This window comes from Arachis hypogaea, chromosome 13 (genome assembly GCF_003086295.3).
Source record: "Arachis hypogaea cultivar Tifrunner chromosome 13, arahy.Tifrunner.gnm2.J5K5, whole genome shotgun sequence".
In the NCBI taxonomy this organism is placed as follows: domain Eukaryota; kingdom Viridiplantae; phylum Streptophyta; class Magnoliopsida; order Fabales; family Fabaceae; genus Arachis; species Arachis hypogaea.
This window is the reverse complement of record NC_092048.1, coordinates 109568504-109578665: the sequence shown is the minus strand read 5'-3', so window position 1 is coordinate 109578665 and position 10162 is coordinate 109568504. Positions and strand designations below refer to the sequence as shown.

Below are 10162 nucleotides of genomic sequence, written 5' to 3'. Positions count from 1 at the left end.
AAGCAAAGGCTAAAGGAATCGCCATATACACTAAAATCATCCATAAAAACTTTCATACAGTCCTCAATAAGATAAGAGAAAAGACTCATCATGCACCTTTGGAAGGTAGCTGGTGCATTGCACAAGCCAAAGGGCATTCTCTTGTAAGCATAAGTCCCAAAACGACATGTAAAAGTGGTCTTTCCCTGATCCTCAGGAGCTATATGAATCTGGAAATAACCTGTGTAACCATCTAAAAAACAATAATGTGATTTGCTTGACAGGCGATCCAGCATTTGATCAATGAATGGAAGAGGATAGTGATCCTTACGAGTGGCCTGATTGAGGCATCTGTAGTCAATGCAGACCCTCCAGGCATTCTGAACTCTGGTTGCAATGAGATCTCCATGCTCATTCTTCACTGTAGTGGCTCCAGACTTCTTGGGCACCACTTGTACTGGGCTTACCCATTCACTGTCTGAGATGGGATAGATGATATCTGTCTCCAGTAGTCTGGTCACTTCCTTTTTGACAACCTCTAAGATAGTGGGGTTTAGTCTTCTCTGGAGCTGACGGACAGGTCTTGCTCATTCTTCTAAAAATATCCGATGCTCACAGACTTGAAGGTTGATGCCTACTATGTCTGCCAAACTCCAACCAATTGCCTTTTTGTGCCTTCTCAGCACACTAAGTAACTGCTCTTCCTGTTGAGAAGTGAGTTCCCTTGCAATGATAACTAGAAACTTCTGCTCGTCCTCAAGGTAAGCATATTTGAGGTGTGGAGGAAGGGGTTTTAATTATAACTTCTGATCATGGTTAGGCTCTGGGTTGTCTGGAGCTGGTAACAATGGTAAAGCACTGTCATTGTCCTCTGAGAATGTCCCCACACTTGGACCTTGTCCTATGTACTTCTCTTCAAATTCCTCCTGGTGAACTTCAGCCACGGTTTCATCTATAACGTCACACTGGAGGATAGAATGATCCTCCGGAGGATGCTTCATCACTCCATTTAGATTGAAAATTATTACTCGGCAATCTATTTCAAAAGAGTATGTTCTTGAAAAAGCATCTAATTTGAACTTCGAGGTCTTAAGGAATGGTCTTCCGAGTAGGATTGATGACGGCTTCTCTTAGTCATTTTGGGGCATCTCCAGGATATAAAAATCAATGGAAAATGTGAGCCCCTTAATGCCCACTAATACATCTTCAGCAACTTCAGCCACTGTAATAATGCTTTTATCTGCTAACACAAAACGAGCTGCCGACCTTTTTAAGGGGGGGGGAGCCTCAAAATATCATATATAGACAAAGGCATTATACTCACACATGCTCCTAAATCACACATGCAGTCAGAAAATACTACACCACCAATAGTACAATTAACCATACATGGACCTGGGTCACTACACTTTTCAGGTAAACCTCCCATTAAAGCAGATATGGAACTACCTAAAGGATTAGTTTCTAATTCATTAATTTTGTCTTTATGTATACATAAATCCTTTAGAAACTTTGCATATTTAGGTACCTGTTGAATAACATCAAAAAGAAGAACAGTTACCTCAACCTTTTTGAATATTTCTACTATTTTGGGGTCAGGTTCCAGCTGCTTCCTGGGCTTCCTTGCAAGTTGTAGAAATGGAATGAGAGTGGTATCTTCTGCAGTGTCTGCGCCCTGTGGTGCTTCCTCCTGTGGTTGAACTTCTTCTTTTTCATCTATGTCCTGTATGTCCTCTTCCTCTTCAACATCTTCTATTTCCACTACCTCTTCAGCTGAGGTGTGTTCTGGTGGGCTTGGCTCCTCCTGATTCCTCTCCTGCAGTGTAGTTCCGGACCTTAGGGTGATGGCATTAATGCCACCCTTTGGATTGGGTAATGGTTGAGAGGGAATTCCACTAGAGCTCAAAGGCTGGTTATTGGAGTTATTCATTGATCCAATCTGTGAGACAAGAGCTTGCAGGGTAGAGTTCAGACCATTTAGTGTAGCATAAAGGTTATTTTCCATGGTCTGTTGTCTCCGATCAATAGATTGTAGTAAGTTATCATTAGCAGATGAAGAAGGATAAGTAATTTGAGAGGTCTGCTGTTGGGTATTCTATGGTCCTTGGGATTGCCTCAGGTGAGGTGCTCTGTAAGGCTGGTTCTGGTTCTGCTGCCTGTTGTTGTTATTATTCCACCTCTGATTTTCTTGATTGTCTCTGCCTCCTTTGTTGTTGTTGTTTTCCCTCCAATTCTGGTTAGAATTGTCCTGCCATCTGTGGTTGTAATTGCCACCTTGATTGTACCCTTGGTTGGGGCGGTCATAGAAGTTATGAGTGGCTGCCACGGTGTTGTCTTCTGACTGAAGCTGCGGACATTCGTCAGTATAATGGCTATAATCAGCACAGATTCCGCAAACTCTCTGTGGGACTAACTGTTGGCTTTGTTATGGTGGAGAAGGTTGAGCTTGTTGAACTTGTTGTTGACTCAATTGCATCTGCTTCAGCAAGTTGGTCATTTCACAGATACTCTGAGTTAGAGCAGCAATCTCTCTACTAGAGGATACCTCTGCAATGGCTTTTGAACGGCCTTGCTTTTGCCTGTGATTCCGAGTGGAATCAGCTAAGTCGCTGATCAATTGCCATGCCTCATCAGTGGTCTTGTACTTTTTCATAGACCCATTGCTAGCACTTTCCAACGTGGTCTTATCTTGGGGCCTCATGCCCTGTGTGACGTAACCGAGTAACACTATCTTGTCAATTATATGGTGGGGGCAAGCTTCCAGAAGATTATTGAAGCGCTCCCAGTATTCATAGAGAGTCTCAGATTCGTCCTGAACAATCATGGAAATATCTTTCCTCAGTTTATTAGTAACTTCAGCTGGAAAGAATTTTTCCAAGAATTCTTTTCTAAGTGTATCCCAGTTGGATACAGTTGCTGCGGGTTGAGTGTAGTACCACTCTCTTGCCTTTCCCTCAAGAGAAAACGGGAAAGCTTTTAACAAAATTGAAGTTTCATATGCACCATCACTCCTGACAGTAGAACAGGCTGCTTGAAAATCTCTCAGGTGCTTGATAGGCTCTTGAGCAGGTAAGCAATGAAACTTGGGCATCAAATTGAGCAGTGCAGTCTTTATTTCAAAGTCTGTAGCCACCGCTGGGTGATGCGCTTGAAATGGTTGCATTGTAAAATCAGGGGCTCCAACCTCCTGGATAGTAACTCTCCTAGGTTCTGCCATGTCACCTGCACGTAAATCAACCGAATCAGTAGAACGGGGGCTGGTTTCTTCCTCAAATGACGTTTCAGATCCGCCCTCAGAGAGGACTAACCGACGCCGAGCTTGCCTTATTCGTGAAATAGTTCTTTCAATCTCAGGATCGAATACTGGCAAGCTTGGATCAGGAAGTTAACGCGTCATCTAGCGAAAGAAACAAGCAGCTCATAGTAGCAAGATAAAATAAAATACAAATAAATAAATTCCAATTAATAACTTTAGCACTCTATTGCAACTCCCCGGCAACGGCGCCAAAACTTGACGGGGCGAAAATTGGCGAGTCAAGAATTGTTATAAGATATACGTTGCAAGTATAGTTCTCAACCAACCAGAAATCCGCTTATAAATTTAGAAGGGTTGTCACAAAAATTAAAATTAAAATACTGGGAGTATGAATCCCAGGTCGTCTCCCAACGAGTTGCGGAAAGGTGTGCTATTTTATTAATCGGATGTTTTCAAAAAGAGTTTGAGTTGAATAAATATAGGAAATTAAATTAGAGAAATTAAATAATTTAAATAAAAGCCTTGACTGGGAGTAGATTAGTTGGAAGCCCTATTCTTGTTGAAGTACTCTCAAGATTAATTGATAATTGAAGGTTGTTCTGTTTAGTTATCCCTTACTAGGTAAGGAAAAGTCAAACAAGTTGGAATGCTGTTTCTATTCACAAGTTCCAATCCGTTCAATTGAAAAGGATTAGTGTCAATGACTAGAAAGCATCCCAACAATAAACCTAATTACAATTTTTCTTTTAAGCATCCCAACTCAAGGGTTCCTTTCAATCAACTCCCCATCAAGTTAGGGAACTAGTCGCTCATTGTGAATGTAGAACTCATAACATAGGAAAGGGAATTAAAGAAAGATATGATAGATAAAACTCAAGGGAATCAATTAAAAATAAAAGTAATTCTTGTATTAATAAATTCTAAAATAATCCAATAGTAAAATTGAGTAAATTAAAGGACATGGAAGAGTAAAGCCAAGTAAAGAAAACGAACTAGAATGACGAAGTCTTGATGAGGTAATAACTCTTCTCAATATCCCAATGCAAAAAGCAATAGAAATAAAATCCTAAGAACTATGAATGTGTAAAGAGAAAAACCTAGAGGAGGAGTAAAACTAGATCTAAAAAACTAAAATTGTGTATAATGAATGTTGTTTTTGGTTTCTCCATATTCTCTGGCTCTAGTCTGCTTTTCTGGGCTGAAAACTGGGTCAAAACAGGGCCCAAAATCGCCCCCAGCGAATTCTGCAGATTATGCAGATCGCACACGTCACGCGATCGCGTCATTCATGCGGACGCGTCATTCGGTGTTTTGCTTTGCCACGCGGGTGCGTTGTCCACGCCTCCGCGTCACTTATGCTATTCCAATCCGCGCGGTTACGTGAGCCATGCGGCCACGTCACTGCGATTTCTTCTCTTTCGCGCGGTCGCGTGAGCCATGCGGCCACGTCACTTCTCGCTGGTCATCTCCTCAATTTCTTGTGTTCCTTCCATTTTTGCAAGCTTCCTTTCCAATTTCCAACTCATTCATGCCCTATAAAGCCTGAAGCACTTAACACAGATCACGACATCGAATGGAATAAAGGAGAATTAAAATACATAATTAAAAGTCTCTAGGAAGCAAGTTTTCAATCATGTAATAATTTTAGGAAGGAAATATAAATGCATGCCAATCATATGAATAAGTGGGTAAAGATCTTGATAAAACCACACAATTAAGCACATGATAAACCATAAAATAGTGGTTTATCAGAGACACTTGAGTAGTGGATATCAATTGTTGATTAGGAATTGAGAATTGCTAATTGACTTGGAGTGCACTAAAGCTAGACTTCCCTAGGGTGAGACTAGCACTTGTAACTCAAGTTAGTTATTTTCACTTGACTTTCCTCCATTATTAGGGGGTTAACTAAGTGAAGCAACAATCAATCCTTCTCTCAATTGAAGGAAACTATAATGATGGAACCTCCAATGCTTACCCCTAGCCAAGGCTTTATTTCAATTAATTGCTTGTCTACTTTTGTTAGCTTGATTTCTTGCACCAACTCTCAAAACTACAAAAGACTTCCTAATCAATGATGCGCATTCTAAGGCAAATTCTAGGGAGAACAACCCGGGATGAATACTCTCAGTCATAGATCTTAGAATTGTTTGATGCGATATTTATGTGTTGGTTAGACTATACTCATGATTAGATTCATTGCTAATTTCTAACCGGCATAAGAATATTACGTCCATCAAAATGGCGCCGTTGCCGGGGACTTGCTTATGTGTGCCATTCTATTGGTTAGTGTGAATATGTTAATATGTGGATACTTGCATTTCTCTCTTGATTGTTTGTTTGTTTGATTCTTAGTTAGGATTAGTCTTTGCTTAACTATCACTTGATGTCATGAGCTTCTTATCTCCTTCATTGTATGACGCGTTCACTACCAAATCTGAGCTTAGCACCATTTGATTCGAAAATTGAAAGAACTTTGCTTCATATTAGGCAAGCTCGGAGGCGGTTAGACTTTGAGGAAGGTGAAAAGGTTTTTACCAATTCACCAAACATATCACCGTCATCCAACGAAGGCACTAATTACTCTTCCGTTGATACTACTAATAGTTCTTCTTTTGATCTAGGTGTTATCGAAATGTCTGCTCCAAGGAGAGTTACTCTCAAGGAAGCGGGTGCACCGGATTTTGTTCTTCAACCTCTTCATGTGCTTCATCCTAACTTGAATGCAAACTTTGAACTCAAGACCGCTCTCATCAATCTTCTACCAAAGTTCCATGGACTTCCCGCACAAGATCCAATTAGACACCTCAAGGACTTTCATGGTGTATGCTCAACCACTAGGCGGGAAGGATCCGATGAAGTGGTCATATGGTTGTTTGCCTTCCCTTTCTCTCTTGAAGGAAGAGCTAAGGAGTGGTTTTTTACCTTACCTAGTGATGTTGTCTCCGATTGGAACTTGCTTAGAAGATAATTCCTTGATAAATTCATGCCCATAGAAATGACGGACAAGCTAAGGAAGGAGATCTCTTGTATTGTACAAGGCGAGATGGAAACACTATATGAATATTGGGAACGGTTTCGCAAACTTCTTGACTCATGTCCCAACCACATGATTGACACTCAAGTATTGCTTAGCTATGTGTGCCAAGCCATGAGGAAGCAAGATAAGAATCTATTGGATGCCTCAAGCAACGGTTCTTTGTCAAAGTATAGGACGGCAGAGGAGGCATGGCAAATCATTACCGACTTGGCCAAATCCACTCAACATGGCCCAAGGGCCGTGAATGAAGTCTCTTCTAGTGGTGAGACCGCCACCCTTACCAAGAACTTGTGTGAGATGACAAGTCTTCTAAAGCAACTCCAAGTGAATCAACAACAACCTCCATCCTAACAACAACCACCTCCTCAACACCAACCAAGCCAACAATTGGTCCCCCAAAAAGTATGCGGTATTTGCTCATGTTACTCCCACTACACGGATGAATGTCCAAGTCTCCAAGAAGATAACACTCTAGCGGCTACCCACAACTTCTATGATCGCTCCTACTATGAACGTGCTAATCAAGGATACCATTCACAAGGGAGCAATTACAACTAAGGGTACCCCCAACAAGGAAGCAGTTATAACCAAGGGAGTAACAACTTTAATCAAGGTTAGAAGGATAGCTCCAACCAAGGTTGGCAGGACAATTATCAACAAGGAGGAAGGGACAATGGAGGTAACCAAAGATGGAACAACAACATTCCACAAAACCGATACTCACAAAACCCTCCAAATTAATAACCAAACCAAGGAAGAAACTACCAAACCTACATACCACCTCATAGACAACCACTTCCACCCAACCAATCACAAGCACCACAAATCACCTACCCTTCCACTTCCCCAAATCAAGATGACACACTCTGATCCATACTCCAAGGGAAAAAAGAACTCCAAAATACACATAACTCAAGTCTTAATGGTCTCACTTCCACCCTCCAAGCCCTCATTGCTCGTATGGAGCCACCTTTTACTTCCACTCCTCAAGCTCCAAACTCTAGTGCCATACCTTCTCAACCTCTACCCAACCCCAAGGGTGGCATCAACGCTGTAACCTTGAGGTCCAGAACTCAATTGAAAGAAAGGGACCCAAAGGCAACTAGTCCAATGATAGTCACTCAAGAGGAGAATAGAGTTGAGATAGAAGAAATTGAAGAGGAGGAGGAAGCACATGTGATAGTTGAAGGTGAAGACCCTCAACCAAGGAGTGAAACCCCTAGAAAGGAGCAAGTCTTAGAGGAAGTGGCCCAACCAATCCCATTTCCTACATTGGCAAGAAAGGCTAAGAAGCGTATAGAACTTGACCCAAAAATGGTGGAAATGTTCAAGAAAGTGGAGGTAACTATCCCTCTCTTTGATGTTATACATCAAGTGCCTAAATATGCGAAGTTTCTTAAGGACTTGTGTATGAACAAAGATAGAATTTAAGAGTTAGAAACCATTCCATTGGGGAGTTCTATTTCGGCTTTCATGGGAGCCATCCCGAAAAAGTGTGTTGATCCGGGCCCTTATTTAGTCTCTTGTGTCATTGATGGATTCAATTCATTGATTGTATGTGTGACCTCGGTACATGCGTTAGCATTATGCCTCTTTCCGTTTATCATATATTGAAGCTCCCACCGTTAAAGCGGTCGGCAGCTAGGTTTGTCTTGGCGGACAAGAGCATAATAACCGTGATGGGTATTGTGGAGGATGTGTTGGTCAACATAAAGGGTTTGATATTTCCAATTAATTTCCATATCATTGAGATGCCACCAATTGAATCCGAAAGGACATCATCTATCCTACTTGGGAGGCCGTTTTTGAGGACCTCTAGATTCAAGTTGGATGCCCATTTGGGAACTTACTCATTTGAGATAGATGGGAGAGTTGTAAGTTTTAGCTTAGAAGAAGCATTGAGGCACCCACCGGAGAACCATTCCATATTCCGGTGTGACCTAATTGACAACATTGTGGCCGAAGTGCATTATGCAAAGCTAGATGAGAAACATGTGATTGAAGAAAATAGTGAAGACCCAAGTGAAGAAGTTCAAGTGTTGAGTCAAGAACAAAAGCTAGAATTGAAGCCACTACTGCCCCACCTAAAGTACTCATACCTTGATAAAGCCCACAAGTTTTCGGTGATTATAGCAAGGGAACTAAATCATCAACAAGAAGAGAAGTTGCTATGTATTTTGAGGAAGAACAAAAGGGAAATAGGGTGGAGCTTGGCGGATCTAGTGGGGATAAGTCCCCAAGTGTGTGAGCACCGGATCTTTTTAGAAGAAGAAGCGAGACCCATAAGACAACCTCAAAGACGATTGAATCCTACCATTTTGGAGGTTGTCAAAAAGGAGGTAACACGGTTACTCAAGGCAGACATCATCTACCCCATTTCGGATAGTGAATGGGTAAGTCCCGTTCAAGTTGTGCCAAAGAAGTCCGGGGTAACCACAATCAAGAATGAAAGCGGGGAGCTCATAGCAACACGGGTGCAAAACTCTTGGCGAGTATGCATAGACTACCAAAGGTTGAACTCGGCCACTAGAAAAGATCATTTCCCACTTCCGTTTATCGATCAAATGCTCGATCGATTATCCGGTAAATCCCGTTATTGCTTTTTAGATGACTATTTGGGGTACTTTCAAATACACATTGTTCTAGAGGACCAAGAAAAAATAACATTTACTTGCCCTTTTGGAACTTATGCCTACAAGCGTATGCCATTCGGCTTATGCAACGCACCGGCAACTTTCCAAAGGTGCATGATGAGCATATTTACGGATTTTCTAGAGCAATGCATTGAGGTATTCATGGATGACTTCACGGTATATAGTGATTCTTTTGATCATTGCTTGGATAACCTTGAAAAAGTTTTGGAAAGATGTACTAAAACTAACCTTGTCTTGAATTTTGAGAAATGCCATTTCATGGTTAAGCAAGGCATTGTTTTAGGGCATATTGTTTCCAAAGATGGTATTTCCGTAGATTCGGCAAAGATTAATGTTATATCTAGCTTGCCTTACCCCTCTTCCGAGAGGGAAGTCCGTTCTTTCCTTGGACATGCAGGATTTTATCGAAGGTTTATAAAGGACTTTAGTAAGGTAGCGTTGCCTCTATCAAGGTTGTTGCAAAAGGACATTGAGTTTGATCTAAGTAAGAAATGCATGGAGGCTTTTGACAAGCTCAAGGTAGCATTGACCCAAGATCCCATCGTGAGAGGGCCGGATTGGAGTCGGCCATTCGAAATAATGTGTGATGCTTTAAATTTTGCCGTGGGAGCCGCATTAGCACAATGCGAGGGTAAGAATCCATATGTCATCGCCTATGCATCAAAAACACTAGATGGAGCCCAATCCAACTACACTACCACTGAAAAAGAACTATTGGCCATATTTTTTGCTTTGGACAAGTTCCGAGCATATCTACTTGGTTCAAAGGTGGTAGTGTACTCAGATCATGCGGCGTTAAAGTATTTGTTGGCTAAGAAGGAATCCAAACCGAGATTGATTAGATGGATTTTATTGTTGTAAGAATTTGACTTGGAAATTAAGGATAGAAGTGGTACGCAAAACCTAGTGGCGGATCACCTAAGCCGCCTTGAACACACCAAAGGCGATACCACTCCTATTGATGACTCTTTTCCCTTTGAGGGCTTGCATGCAATCTCGGAAACCATTCCTTGGTATGCACCAATTGCCAATTACTTGGTATCTCGCTCCTTCCCTTCTAATCTCTCCAAACATCAAAGGGATAAGCTAAAAAGCAAATCCAAGTACTATGTGTGGAATGACCCATACCTTTGGAGATGTGGGGCGGATCAAGTAATTCGGAGGTACATACCACAAACTGAATTCCATTCAATCTTGGAAGCTTGCCACTCCTCCGAAGGAGGAGGCCATTTT

General features: G+C 41.6%; 1 non-coding gene across 1 annotated transcript; it reads left to right on the top strand.

Moving 5' to 3' along the window:
• The first annotated feature begins 2717 nt into the window (after positions 1–2717).
• Positions 2718–2824, top strand: LOC112739450 (small nucleolar RNA R71). Its single transcript, XR_003170385.1, has one exon. It is a non-coding gene; the product is annotated as a small nucleolar RNA R71 (small nucleolar RNA).
• Positions 2825–10162: the final 7338 nt, after the last annotated feature.